This window comes from Choloepus didactylus, chromosome 4, assembly GCF_015220235.1.
Source record: "Choloepus didactylus isolate mChoDid1 chromosome 4, mChoDid1.pri, whole genome shotgun sequence".
NCBI classification, from domain to species: domain Eukaryota; kingdom Metazoa; phylum Chordata; class Mammalia; order Pilosa; family Megalonychidae; genus Choloepus; species Choloepus didactylus.
Genome location: NC_051310.1, coordinates 126716631 through 126732928, shown reverse-complemented (window position 1 = coordinate 126732928; position 16298 = coordinate 126716631). Strand labels below are relative to the sequence as shown.

Genomic DNA, 16298 nt, shown 5'->3' with positions numbered 1-16298 from the left:
GGTTTGGGGAAAAAGGAAAAGCTACTATTCCAACTGAGAAAGAAATGGCTAAAACAGAAATCACTTGATAAATCCATCAGCAAACGATCAAGAGTAAATTAAGATTCAAAAACATCACCCAGATGGATTAACATTTTATCACATTGTATATAAATGTTTCATTTATGTAAAAATTATACATGAATAATTTGAAGCAGTAATCGATTAATTATAATTCATGGTGCTTTTCCTCAGAAAAGCACTGTAGAAATAGCATGACTACAGGAACAAAAAAGTCTCCCAATCTACAAAATTCACATATATTTTAAACCAAAAAAATTGTTTCAATAAAAAAGGAAACATTTTCAATTACATATTCTGCTTACCATGGGATCATGAAAAACATTAAATTTGGTAAAAAAAAAATCATATTGTACAAAATCTGTTACAAAAACTAGTAATGCAAAATATATACATATATATATGTAGTACTTACTTAAACAAAACTTAATTGCAAGATACATTACAGATCACAGAGTTAGATCTTTCCTCATCAGGCAGCACTTTATAACTGTATCCACCATGGTATTGGGCAGTGATTAAGAGCACAGTTATATTTCAAAGTGACTCTATCTAAAACAGAATTGGATAAAAAAAAATGGTCTCACCAACAAATTTACTAGTCAAATTCATAAAATCAAGTTTCAATAAAACATCTGACAGCTGCAATCAAATTCCATGTATTAAGGAATTTGATCATTGAAATATGTTGTAAAATTTATCATGTGTCTTCAGTTACCCACGGAGTTCACTGTCTTTCCCACAGAAGTATGTGGAGAGTGACCTAGTGCCCCTTCTCAGACAAAACCGTTTCAAAGTTAGTGCACCTTACTCCAGAAAACATATAATTGAAGGGGGTTCTGACCAGGGACAGGAGACCTTGGAGGTAACAAATTTAGCTAACTAGAAAATAGTGGAAAGGTGGGGAAGGTGAATGAATCTGAATACTACATAAGGCATAGAGGGTCCCCACTTACCTTTATTCCTAAATATTTTTGAATATGCTAAATTTAGCTTTAAAATAGATTGTCGAGGGCTAGGCTCATTTGTACTATTTACAGGACCTATTATGATAACAAAATTATAATTGGCTTTGTATCACCCCTTAAATCTGAAGGATATACAAAATGCATTTTTAAAAATCCCTGACCCCCATGACCTTGACCCCAGCTCTGCCACAGCCTCCAGCACATTCAAAATAACACTGGGATTTATCATCTGGGCCACACTCACCTTCTCATCTAATTCTGACCATTGACCTCAAAAAAAAAAAAAAAAACAGATGAGAGGGTCAGGTATATGGAAGGGGGTGGCAGGGGGAGGTAGAGAGAGAAAAGAAGGATTTAAACACATACAGGTTTTAAGTTACTCAGATTATAAGAATAAAGGTTTACAAAGAATGAAATAATATATAAAAAAAATCTGAAGCTAGGGTTTTCTTGATAAGGAATTTACTTATGAAATACTTCCTCTTCTTAAACATGTGCTAACAACATAGGAATCACTATGACTAAATTTTAATTTTTAACCTTACTCTAAAAGTAAGTACAATTTACAACCAATTGAAGGGGTGGATATTTGCAGAAAAGTGTTTCTGTATTATGATATGAATATATTTACATTTAAGTTTATAATAATCTATTATTTAGAAAACATTAAAATTGTACTGCTTCTAAGTATCACAAAATAGCATTCATTCTGTATTTGAATTTTTTACAGTGGCCATGCTTATTTTGTCATTTCAAAACATTTCAAAAATAGATTTTTCCTCATTCTCTTAACTGAAGGTTAAGTCACTATGGGATACAATATCCTTGAAAAGATATCATTTATTCACTTACAGTGTCAATTAATTTACTTAGGTCTATATCACCCTGAGTTGATCTGGAATTTTGCCTGTGGAGGTTGGAACAGTATTGGGGAGGGAAAATTGGAGTAGAGTTTCCTGAATGAGGTGCTGGATGAGAGATGAAGGCATATGGAAAGTTTCTTTTACTTTCAGAGGCGAGGAAGGAGAAGGGAGGACAAAAACACTTCAACCGCAATTAATTTTCTCTTGGGACATAACAGTGGTTTATCTTTGGTGAATAATGGATGGCCAAAGCTCCAGCAAGCATCTCAGAGCTTATTGTGAAAGTAGCAAAGCGCAATTTATCCTTATGACAGTCCTGGTTCCCCAGTGCCACATGTTCAATTCCATGTGCCTGTACCCAATAACCTAAAAAGGCTCTCCCATCTATTCACTCCCATTCCACAGACTCATTCATCCATGGAGACCTGCAGAAACCATCCAACCTAAAGACCAATGTGATAAGCAGAATTCTAAGAATGATTGCCCTTCCCTGTAAATTTAACAGGATATTATTACCATGATTGTGTTAGTTACATGGCAAAAGGAAATTCGCAGATGTAAAGTGACTGATCAGTTAGCCTTAAAATAGGTGCAGGCATAATTAGGTTAGCACTTTTAAAAAAACAGAATTTTCTCCAGCTATAAGGGTAGATCAGAGATTTGAATATAAGAAGGATTCAATGCTATGTTGCTGGCTTTGAAGATGGAAGGGATATGTGCACAGATCAGAGAGCAGCCTCTAAAAGCTGAGAAAGACCCTAGGAAAGGGTTTTAATGCAATGCAATGGTGTTCGATTTATACCACAGACAATGGGGACTGTCATGTTCAGGGCTGGATTTAAAGGAGAAAATGTTTGGCTAGCAATATGGAGAAGAGAACTGAAGAAAGAGATTGACTGGTAAGGCAATCAGGAGAATATTCAATAGTTCATATAATTTATGATGATTATTTCAATCCATTGGACACCAAACATTTTACTTTTAAATGTTTTTGATACATCTGAAATATACAATTCCCTCTTTTACTGGGGTTTACAAAATAAATTCTACATATAGTTTAGTTTTCAAACGGATCCAAGTTCATTACTACACTGTTAATAGTATTGGAGCTAAGAAACAGTATCACCCTCAAAGATATTGATTAGGACTTTCACCGAAAGGCTATACAGATGTCCTATAGAGCCAGGGATTTTTGGTGAGCTCTTAGCTCTACTCTTTAAACCCATTTCCTTCTTCTACTTTCACCAGAGCATTCTACCCTATCACGTCTCACCATTCTCATTTCTGTAGTTTATAATTTCTAGAGCCCCTTCCAGCTGGTTTGCATATAGTGGTATATACCTTATACCATGGAAGGAATCTTGCAGAATATAGGTAGGTTTCCTGGCATCAGTCATTGTCCAAAGCTATTCTGAATTAGAACTAAACCTGCCTTTCCTCCCCACTGTGGCCTCCTGCCTGGTGAAGATCCCAGAATGAGTAGCTGCTGATGTTATGCCACAATGAGCCACACTCCACCTCTTGGGATGTGTAGATGGTGGTTAACAGCACTTGTGTTGATAAGATAGGTCAAAGAAAATAGATAGAAAAAAGAGAGAAGTCCACTGAGATACAAAAAAGCAAGGAAGAATATAGAGAGAGCATGCAGAAGTAGGACAACCTGAGACAGAGGCGCCAGTGGCCATCAGGAGAAGGCAATATCATGTAAGGCAGACAGTGGAAAGAGATAGAAGAGCATTGAGTGACTGCTGACAAGTCAAGTATCTGAGACCCAGAGAATGACAATGGAACTTGGCAGTGAGGTAAGCTCAAAAAGAAAAGTGAAGACAGAAACCAGATTAGTGCAGATAGAAACCAGATTAAAATGGGTTAAATGAATGGGAGGCAAAAAAACAAAGAAAAGAATATAGATGACATTTTGTAGAAAACTATTGATTACTTTAGAGAAAACAGCAGAGGAAAATAATAGACGCCTCTAATCGCTTATCAAAAACATTCGAAACGCAGGGTTTTAGAATAAGAGTTTTTCATATTTTGGAGACATAACATAATGCATATATGCATATTATCTATCACCCCCAAGAGGGTCTAGGATAGCAGATGGCAATCAACATGTTAATGTATTTGCAGAAAAAAAAAGAGAACGTCCACATTTAGTGTAATAAATAATCTTTTGTGAATTAAGGTCTGGTTTAGTTGCCTTACCACAAACTAATGAAAAAAAAAATTTGTCTTCAATGCTTTTTGGATCTCTAAATTGTGGCTAAAGAAGTGTGGACCTACATTCAAAAAAACTGGTAGCTAGGAAGTCAGCTAATGAAAGAGATTCTCTGGGATAACATGATGTTTTCTAAATATAGGATATCAGATAATGCATTCAATTTTTCCTTATATCTATGTAGGTAATGCTTAGTCATCCAGTTCCACACTCTCAGTTTGGCTGATTATTTTGTCTATGTCATTTCCTTTAGAAAATCATTGATGAGAGAGAGTTTCGTTAACAGATCATTCTTGGGAAAACTGTCCTGTTTGCAAAAAACATTTTTTAAAAAAATGATAGCCATATAAAAAGGAACATATAACAATGTGATTTGCCAACTTGAGTTACAGTCAAAGCTTCTGGAAATAAGAAAAATGTGATAAGGTAAGGATAATCTCCAGTGCAAATCCTGGTTCAAAGTGAATTTTTTAAATCAAATCTTCTTATTCTAGTTCTCTTCCTGGAAGCTTAACCCATCAATTTTTTCAATTTTAATCTATGAGCATAAAGTACAATCACTTATGAAATTTAAAATAACACACTGCTATTTGCTCAAATGATGGACTGTAAGTCCCTCAGGATATAACATTGATATCTTGTGTCCCTCAGTGGAGTCGCGATGCTCTCTGATGCTTCCAAAGAGCTGAAACAGTCCCCATATTCTTCTTAGCAAATGGTTCTAAAGTGAAAGGAATCTGCTTGCACTTAAATGTGAAAAGACAGCAGAAAATCGTGGGGTAGTCCATACCCAGGACTTATTGAAAAGGCTGAGATTAGCAACCAACATTTTTTGTAGCACCCAAGATAACATATGCAACATTCCCACAGCCAAATTCTATGCTCACCACTCCCAAGCCAATGACTTGACTTTGAATGTGTTTTTACCTGGTTTATCCCTAGAAACACAAAAGACCTTTCTAATCAAATCCTAGTAAGCAAGCTGTTCTAGTTTGCTAATGCTGCCAGAATGCAAAACACGAGAAACGGATCGGCTTTTATAAAGGGGGGTTATTTGGTTACACAGTTACAGTCTTAAGGCCATAAAGTGTCCAAGTTAACACATCAGCAATTGGGTACCTTCACTGGAGGATGGCCAATGGTGTCTGGAAAACCTCTGTTAGCTGGGAAGGCACGTGTCTGGTGTCTGCTCCAGAGTTCTGGTTTCAAAATGGCTTTCTCCCAGGATGTTCCTCTCTAGGCTGCAGTTCCGCCAAAATGTCACTCTTAGTTGTTCTTGGGGCATTTGTGGTCTCTTAGCTTCTCCGGAGCAAGAGTCTGCTTTCAATGGCCATCTTCAAACTGTCTCTCATCTGCAGCTCCTGTGCTTTCTTCAAAGTGCCCCTCTTGGCTGTAGCTCCTCTTCAAAACTTCACTCTCAGCTGCACTAAGTTCCTTCTGTTTGTCAGCTCACACCTCCACAGAAATTATCTCATCAGAGTTATCACCTACAGTTGGGTGGGGCACATTTCCATGCAAACAACCTAATCCAAACATTCCAACTTAATCCCCACTAATATGTCTGCCCCACAAGATTGCTTCAAAGAATGTGGCTTTTTCTGGGGGACATAATACATTCAAACCAGCACACAAGCTAACCGTAGAAGCTGGATATTATTGATACACCCAGATGAATCAAGTACATCCAATATCCTTTATCTCTCAAACAAATCAGAAAGCCTACTTTCCCAGAGAATAACAATCATTACAGACTGCTGAGTCTTCCTTTTCCAGTTGTTTTTGTGGCAGCTGGCTACTGGGAAACTGCTAGGAACTGAAAGGAGGCAGCAAGAAGAGGGGCAGATGGCTCCTTCAGTTTTATTTCCACCAACTACTGCAGCTATGAAACCCAGTAAGAATGCGAATGTCCATATAAAATGGGGCCTAAATGAGGAGGAGCCCCAAAGCACCCATCCTGACATGTTCTTCTTTCTGCTGCTGTAGAAGAGGTCCCCGTAAATATTAATGCAGCTACCTAACAAGCATATCCAGCCAGTTCTTGATCCAAATGTCCATCAGCCCACAGGAATCAGCTAATACTCCTCAGAGCAGGCATTTTCTTTACTGAAGGGAAAACCAAGATGTTAGCAAATGGCCAGAGGACCCAATAAATAAAGGCAATGAAAGGTGGGATTTAATTGGTGAAAGTATTTTAAGAGCAGAAAATATTTATTTTTATCATTACAATGAGACTGTATTGACTTTCATATTTCTTTCTGAGCATACAAAGTGTTCCAAAGACATCCTGTAAACACCACAATAATATGCCTAATGTATATCAAGATGCCAGAAGATAAAAAAAGATGGAATTGAATACTGAAATTAAAATGGACATACACACATACAAATATCTGTGTGTGTTATCCGAAAAAAGATAATCAAATAATGTAGAATTTCAAAGATAATCCATGGTTATCTAAAAACAATATAGAAGCATGTTCATTTTAAGTATAATTATGTAATAAAAATGTAGATAATTGTTCAAATGTTTAAAAGTAATAAAGACCAACAAAGAAGCAAATCCAAATTTGGGAAACGAAAATTACCTGTGCTTGTTTTGTCAATAGTCTTTCAATACTTTCTCTGTATTTTGAAAGGCACAGCAGAAATTACCCTACGCAAATCATTTTTTTTTTTCTTTAATTTTACTGAATCATCCTTGGAATTTCCTTGCTTTGAAAAGTATATAAATTATAAGAGCAAATGTAACATTTATATAATTTCAACCAAGATGTCCATGACCCTTGATGGGATTACAGAAGACAAGTGTGTGTGTGTGTGTGTGTGTGTGTGCAGGTGTGTGCACACAGGTGTGAGGGGAGCAAGCTTGTGCACATTTGTGGGAAAGCATGTGTGCAGACTCATGTGTGTGCATCACTGTGCATGTACAGGTGTCAACCAGGGCCTTATACTGAAGTACCCAAAAAAAAGAGCCTCGTTGTGTAATGAGACTTATGTAAATCTCTTCAGTGATGCAGTCTTAATTGCTGGATTTAATTTGGTTGAAAATAAGATCGAATTTTTTTTATTACTTTTTGTAATTTTGCTCTGTAAAAAAAAAAAAAAAACTGATATGGCAGGGCAAACACAAAAAGCAGATATCAACTTATACTCCCCAACTGTACTGCTACCACTGAGTAATTTCCATGTAACCCATATTAAAAATCTTTTGGACTAACAGGAATTCTTAACTTTTAAGCCATAAACCCTGTGGGGTAGCTAGTGAACCCCTTTCCACAATCATGGTTTAAAATGTTTTAAAATAAAATACATAGGATTACAAAGGTAATCAATTATATTGAAATATAATCAAAGTATTAAAAAAATTAAATGTATGTTTCTTTATTAATACATTAAAAAACTATATATCTAAAAATTTATGACAGTGATGAACATAAATGATAGTTTGAGATACCAGTGATAACTGTAATGAGACATAAAGATATCTGATGTCTGTTAATAACAAAACCATAGGTATAGCTAATACTGCTGTGATGAGTTCTCTACTTTCTAAATTGAAGGAAATGTCTAATGTCAGTTAGAGGTTAGTGAAGATAAGGATGCATTTTTTCCAATCCAAGCTCACAAACCCTTTAAAAAGGGACTTGTGAAGCCCAGGTGAAGGGAAATGACCTTACAAACCTTCTCATTACATCTCCCAGGGTGTTACATTAGTAAGAAAAATAATGAATTGAAACATGGATAACACTTTACAAAAGACTGTGCATATATTAGTAAGTGAAAGAAAGAAAAAAACACCAGCTAATATATACCAACCCGTGCATAATGGCTATCTGCAAATGTTTTGATTCTATTGCTTTTTAAAAATTTCTTCTTTATACTTTCTGTATTTTTAGTTTTCTTTTATTATAGAAATCATAAGACATGATTAATATAAATTAAGCTAGAATTCTTACATATACTAACTTCTTTCATCTTTTTTACAAACATTGTGTAAGTATAATCATCATCATGATGAGGAAATGGATCATCATAAGGTGTTGATCAATTTAGTGATTTGCCAAATAGTATACAAATTACCATTTAGAATCTTCTCTGTCCAAATAGTGAACAAGATTGTCAGGAGTGAATAATGAGGGCATATGAAGGCTAAATAATTTTTATTTTCAATTAAATTTAACAAATTTTTTGAGGGCTTACTATGTGACAGGACTGTGCTAGCTATTGGGAATAAAAGAGTTCAAGACAAGAATTGTCCTCATGGTATTTTTAGACTAGCTACTGAAGACAGACATTAACCCCAATAATATAAATATGATAGGGGAAATACATTGGACTATGAGAGCAAGTTAAAAAAAAAACTTACACAAACTCTCACATAACACCCCCTCAAGAGTTCAAAATACTCATCAGTACACTTGGGCACTTAAGTATACTCCATATACAGCTTTCTTATATATTGTCATATATATTTCTTTAATTGTTTCAAACATACAAATTTTCCATGATTATATTGCAAGCTCTTTAAGGAGCAAGGCCACATATGATGCCTCTAGAATCCTTTGCGGTAGTATGCATTTCACTGAAGCAGGAAATAATTGTTGAGCTCAACTAGAATGGAAAGAGAGAGATAAGAGATGGGGGAAGACAGTGAAACCTTAAGTACAAATGGGCATGATAATATATGATGAATTTATACTAAATAATAGTCAATATTTATTCAGTACTATGTGTCATTTAGATATGGCACTTGAGTCTTGGAGGCATTAAAGTTTGCCTGAGGTAATATAGATTTTAAAGTGTAAAACGAACTCAAATCCAGTTTGTCTGACTTCCAGGGTTCATGGTCACAAACCCACTGCACACTACCTCCTACTCAAGAGATTACTCTTTGACAATATTGCAAATCTTTAATAGCTAAACTGCAGATAAACTTCATATACACAAGTGTGAACATACGCAAGCACAAGGGCAAAATGCTACAAGAATCAAAATCGCAAATTGTAGCATAGCTGTAATAACCAGGGTCAAGGAGGAAGAAATAAAGATTCATAAAATAGGCAAGGACTGCAGTAAACTAAAAATATATGTTGAGTAACAGCATCAGTGATTATTATAATAAAGAAGAAAAGGGCTCGGGAAAGGTGATATAGGAAAAAGTCCACCCTGTACTTTAATGTATCCTGCTTTCCTTTTCTAAAAACAATCATCCCAAGAGGGTTCCATCTGTAATCTACCACAACAGAATAATGTGGCTCTGAGAAAATGACATACTGGAAGGTCTATTATCTGCCGGATGCTGCATACCCAAAACCTACCTTTAACATGTATATAATGAAAGACATTTCACACTGGCTGTGCTGACAAGGCAGTCGACAAGACTTAAGTTTACCCTTGTATCTACAAAGTGGTGACCCTGATGAGAAAACTAAGTAAAATTGTATCTCAGAATGGTATGGTTGGCAGCTAGCGTAATTTTTAAAAATTTTTATTTTGTATGGATAGTTATACTAGATGCTAGATGTGTACTACAAAAGAAATTGACCTAGTAAGATTTGTGGACTGGAAGATTACTTCTCCATCTAATGACCTCGTGTGATATTTTAGTGTGACAAAGTAAAATTTAACCACATGATTCTATTTGGGCAAATACGACTGCATATTTCTGGGAAAATGGGCCCTGCATACATTCCATGTATCCCTTACCCTAAGCAATTAAAGCAAACTCAAATCTACAGTAGAATGTTAAACCATGGATATATTCTAAAAATACAGACTATTAGCTATTAGTTGACAAAGTATCCTCTTATCTTTCTTAATAGTCTTCTTTTCTTTTTAAAGCTATGTTCTCTGAAAGTATGGGAGAAGAAATGCTTTATTTACACAGTGTCACTGTAGATGGAATAATTCTCCAGTGCACTGCAGCTAATTCCAATAAGGAAAAGAAATTAACAGAAAATTTAACACTTGTGAAAATAACTCTGAAATGAATTACCTTCTTCTTATCTATCTCCTTATCTTCTTGCTATAGAAGTCAAGGTTTCTGCTCAAGGTCACAAAGCACATATTACCTGAGCAGGACCCAGAAGGAATTAGCAAAGACTCACAAGGACCCAAGTTCTTCCGGGACACTGGCCCAAGACCTCAGTCCCCTTGACGTCCAGGCCCTACGCTGCTTGTAAGATCTCAGGTCTGGAATACACCCTGGATGTACCACCTCTAAGCATTCCTCTCCTGGAGCCCGGCAGTACCCAGTGAGGGAAAAGCCCTGCTGAGTCGTGAGACTGGCAGCTGCCAATGGCCTGTGCAGGCACTAAGCAAGCTTCCGAACACAGGAACCACTTTCAGCGTCTTTCAGCAACTGTCTTCTTATGAGCACAGGGAACACTGGCCTGAGCAGTGATACAAAGCTTTTGCCTCTCATTCCTTCCTGTCAGCTGTTGCTTCTCCTATCAGAGCGCCTGCCACTAACAGCCTCGCCACTTGTAATTTGCTGTTTCTAATCTGTCATCTGAGAAATCAGATGACCAGAGCTGTTAGAACTGTGTGTAAATTAAGAGCCAAGCTCTGAGCGATAGCTAGAGACCTTCTCCTGCAAGAGAGCACATAGCAGGTTTCCTGGCAGCCATTTCTTTTATTCTCTGAGGTTTTCTTATCTAACTCATTGCTTGACGGTCTCCAACAGCTGACCCCATGTGCAAGGGGTGTTCTTGTTGTACAGTGCAGTGAAGAAAACGCTAGAATGTAAGAAGGCAATGTAGGTGCCTTCTAATTCTAGTTCTAATGCAGGTGCCAATGTCTAGCCTGGGGAAATTCAGACTCACAAAACCACTCTGTGTCCTATTTCCTCATGAATAAAATGATATAATCATACCCATCCCGCTTACCATGAAGAGACAGTAAAGTATAATGGATTAAAAATTATAAACTGCTTTCAGAGTGAGTTATTGTGAAAATAATGGCCTTTTAAAAGAACTCTCTGTAGTCTCAGGGGTCTACAAACTACGGCCTGCAGGCCAAACCCAGCTGGCTGCCTGCTTTGAAAATAAAGTTTTATTTGAACAAAACCTTACCCATTCCTTTGCCTACTGTCCACGGCATCCTTTGTGCTATAACGGCAGAACGAACAGTTGCTACAGAGACTGTATGGTACAGAAAGCTGAAAAATAATTACTATCCAACCCTTCACATTAAAAGTTTTTCTAATCTAATTTACCAAGAAATGTTTAGTTAAAAGCAAACAACAAGGGTTCACTTCCCCACAAAAAAAAATCCAGTGGCTTAATAATGGCATATTTCACAACACAGTCCATAGGCTTAACAGACAACCTCCAGTAATAATATTAATAGTTATATTACTAACACACAAGAAATTACACAAATTTTCTGCTGTGTAAATCCATTACTGAGAACAGAAAAGTCCTCAGAATTATTTTAAATTCAATTCTTTAAAGAATAATTAACTTAGAACCACGATTTATTTCCGGTGTGTATTTTAGGGAGAAAAAAAATCAGTATTACATTATCCCCATTGTGTCTCATGGCACTGGGGGAACAAAGCTGCTCAGAGTTGTCAGTGCCAAACACATTGAGGGAGCTCAAATATTAATCAAAATGACATCTCCAATGTTTTTCCTTCCTAATCAGGCCCAAACATCATGGGACATCCAGCAAATCAATAAGCAAAAGTGGATGCCCTCATCACTCCCAACCTGGCAGTGCTGCATTTTTATCCAGCAGACGAGGGCCCTCAGTGCCTCATAAATACTTCTCTACTTTGGTTGTTTGTCTGTGCAACGAGATGAGTGTGCCCACCTGTGGTTCCGGACTGTACCCTGGCACACATCTAACTCTGCCATCTGTCACAGAAAGAAACACCCATTGCAACTTAAGATAAAATCGGCATGGGGGGAAACTGCTCTAGAATATGCTTGTGCAGTCTAATAAACAGACTCATGAAAAAAGCAAGAATAGGCTGATATAAAGCACTTGAGAAAAACTGAAGAGGTCTCATGTGTTATCCCCCACACCTGGGGGAGGGTGACACAGGGAATGACCCCATAACCCACCCCTCCTCCCAACCTTCCACTAAGACAATATTTTGGCAAGGTTGAGAATTAACTACTCAGCTTTAAGCCCCTTCCCCAAAACGCCCTATCCAACTGACACTTTCTATTTTCTCCGTAGGGACTCTAGAGTTGCTCTAGGTGCTGAAACATCTTTTAGTGTAAATTTAAGTCTTCTTCACGTATTTATAGGAAGAAGAGTGCTGGAAAATGGAGGAAAGAATAGGTCTGTTCCACCATGGAACTAAGTTTGAACCTTATGGGGAAAATAGCTATAAGCAAAGCAAAAAGGCAGAGGCCCTCGAAACACTGGCTGGAGTAAAAACTGCACAGACCTATACCTGAGGAGGTGAGGCGTACCCTGTGAACTCCAGAAATCCAGAAACCATAGGGGACACCTGGAAAAGAAAGCTAAGCACCTATACTTAGGTATCTGCAATCAAAGTGCCACCAATGCTGACTAATGTTAAGATGAACTCTTTTGCACTCAATCTTCTGAGGCCCAAGAACATTTGGGTTAGCTCATTCGTTCATTCATTCATTCATTTGTTCATTTGTTCATTCATATACCAGGCACATAAGTGAACAGTCATATTCCATACCTTTACAGACATTCTCTCAGTCTACTTGTTCTGTTCTCAACTGGAAATTTTTCCCTAACTTTATGAAAATATAAACGGAAAAACTTCCTGATCCCAGAGTTTTTTTTTACCTTTACAGGAAAGGGACAGAATAGAAATCAAGAATGGTAAGCATGATGGAAGCATTTTAGCCAGCTGAAATTGGCTTGGGAATAAAAAAGTTGCCTAGTTCATTAAATTTTAAGCAAATTTGGAATTGCAGAGGTTGACAACAACCCCCACAATAAAGCCAATACCAGACACAAGACTAAAAGGAATAACTGTGGTGAGGAGAGCTGGGCTGTCAGTCACCTCCAAAGTGTATCGTGGGGCTCAGATGAGGTGACCAATGGGGTGGCGCTTTGAAAAGGTGAAGAGGCACATCACAGATGTAAAGGCATTGACACAATTGTTAATAATACTATCACCAGTTATAATCTTCATCTTGGGTTGAGTTGAGGTTGTTTATAATACAGTAATGTAGATAACCATGAGATAAACAGCTTCACTTGAAACAAATATTCTATAGAGTAATTTGGTACTAAACATGTGCCTAACATTTGACACAGCAATTCTAAAGTAGACTTTCAGTGTAGGAAACAATATAGATAACCAAACATAAGATTTTTCAATTAAATTATGTATGTGCATAATGGCCACTATACCGATTACTGTCATTTGACAACCCACTCCATTCTTTCTCCACCATCTCTGTCTTACCTTGTGCATGTCGAGGCTGATGTCTAGAACTGGTCCCTGCTCTCAGGCTTCAAGAGAAGGGAGAAGAGAATTTCCTCCAACACTCTCCATGTTTCAACCTGCATCTCTGGCTGGGAGCTATTTCTCTCCCATAACTCCAAGGGGGACCTCTCCTCCTTAGCTCCAGCTCCTTTGGGCTCAAATAATACTACTTCCTCCTCTTCTCTCTTCATGCTTGTAATTGCTCAGAACTTTCTGATAACACCAATGACTGAATGCCCGGGGCCTCAGCATCCATTCCTTGTCTGTTCCCTAATTCCTACCCGTACCTCTGTAATAGTCTTTTCATTAAAATTTCTACACTGGACCAGTCTGGGTTGAATTCAGTTTCCTGCCAGGACCATGACTAATACACAATACAGACACCTATTTATTGACATGGAAAAGATTTCTGACAGAAAGTAAATCAAAATATTAATAGCAGTTATTTTTAAGCGGTAGGATAGGATTATTTGTTTTTCTCTATGCTTTTCCATGCTTTTCAAATGTTCCACAACATTTGGTTATGATTTGGGGGGTAAAAAGAGAAATAATAAAATTAAAATTAAAGATGGGAATAAATATTGTCTCAAGAAGTAATAGAGATTTGTCTTCCCTCTTTTACTTTCCACTCCATTAAAAAGTACGTAAAAAATAGAGCTGCCTTATGACCCAGCAATTCCGCTACCTGGGATATACCCAGAAGTTCTGATAGCAGGGATGTGAACAAATATTTGCACACGAATGTTCATAGCAGCTTTAGTCACAGTTGCCAAAAAATGGAAGCAACCCAAGTGTGCATCAACAGATGAATGGATAAACAGAATGTGGTATATACATATGATGGAATATTATTCAGCAGTAAGAAGGAATGAAGTCCTGAAGCATGCAACAAGATGGATGAACCATGAGACCATTAAGTGAAATAAGTCAGACACAAAGGACAAATATTACATGATCTCACTGACATGAACTAATTATAATATGTAAACTCATAGACATAAAATATAGAACATAGATGACCAGGATATAGAATGAAGCTAAAGAATGGGGATAGGTTGCTTAATATGTGCAGAATGTTTAAGTAGAGTGAACTTAAATATTTGGAAATGGATGGAGGTGATGGTAGCATGTTATTGTAAGGATAATTAACACTGCTGAAAAGTATGCAAGTGTGATGGAAAGGGGAAGTTTAGAGTCATGTACGTCACCAGAAGGAACGTTGGAGCTTAAAACATGGGAATGTATAATACAGTGAATCTTGTGGTAGAGTGTGCGTGATGAACTGTACAAATATAAAAAGCTGTTTCATGAACTAGAGCAGATATATGACACTATTATAAAGGGTTAATAATAGAGGTGAATATGGGGGAAAAAACGTACTTATTACAAACTAGGGACTACAGGTAACTAATATTTTAATACTCTTTTACCAACAGTAACACATGTACCACACCAATACTATGGCTCAATAATATGGGGTGATAAGGAGTATGGGAGGATTAGGGTTTTCTTTTTTATTTCTTTTCTGGAGTAATGAAACTGTTCTAAATTTGATCATGGGGATGTACACACAACTATGTGATGATACTGTGAACCAGTGAACATACACTTCATATGGTTTCTATGTTGTGACTATATCTCAATAAAATTGCATTTAAAAAAAAGTACATAAAAAGTTACCTAGCATGAAAAAATGACTTTCCATGGGGCAATGGGACCACGAACACTTGGAAGTGCTCAGACACTTCTTTAGTCTTGCTGGATTCTACTTTGTAGGGAAAATATGTCAGATTACCAAATGCTCACAACTAGAATCGGACAATCACACACATTCATATGTACATGTGTTTTGTAAGACAGTTTTCACAAACAGAAGTCAATATTTTGATGCAATCATTGATCATAAATGTTTTAATTTAATAATGAAATAATATTTAACTATTACTGAGGCGCTGCTCACAAGCCTTGTAGGTATTACCTCATTTAATCCTGACAGGAAGGCAGTATCATTACTTCCACTTTATAGATGAGGAAATTGACATACAGAGAGGCATGCAACTATCCCAGGCTTTAGAGTCTGCACTTCTAACCATTATACCAACTGCCTCTCAGGTTGATAGATAATCTAAAAGTTCCAAAACTCTCTTAGTTTTGTGTGTATCATGCAAACAGCAATGGTGACCCTTATATTGGCTCCAGTATTTATTAGCTCTGTTATCACACACATTTAATTAACTTCTCAGGGCTGCAGATTCCTCATCAATAAAACAGGAAATAACACCTCTCCTACCTACCCCAGAAGTTGTGAACATCTAATGAAAAAATGAACATGAAAGCCCTTCAAAATGGTAAAGAAAGATACATATGTAAGGCAGTGTGGCATTGCATACTCACTATTCTGGTACATTAGCAATCAACACCAATATATGAAAGTCAGTTGTAAAGAAAACAGCAATTATTTTGGTGACATATGGCCCTAAACTATAATAGTATAAACTATCCAGTCTGTTAATAACACCCAACATAAAACCACCACTGATTAATCAATAAAAATTCATGCAAGAGTTCATTGAATGTACTCTTAAGCGAACTCTAGATTCACATTCATTAATTACCTTGCCTTATTTGATATGTTCCCAGCATTTACCTGAAATATATTAGTTTCAGTCTTTAATTATACAGTGAAATTGTTTTAAAAATTTTGAAGTTCAAACTATACATTCTCCACCATATGATATCAAAAGTTCAACTGAGCCACTCAG

The 16298-nt window shown here is 36.8% G+C and overlaps 1 protein-coding gene across 5 annotated transcripts in view; it reads right to left on the bottom strand.

Moving 5' to 3' along the window:
* WDR72 (WD repeat domain 72) overlaps positions 1 to 16298 on the bottom strand; it is a 237577-nt gene that overhangs the window by 168325 nt on the left and 52954 nt on the right. The window lies entirely within an intron of this gene.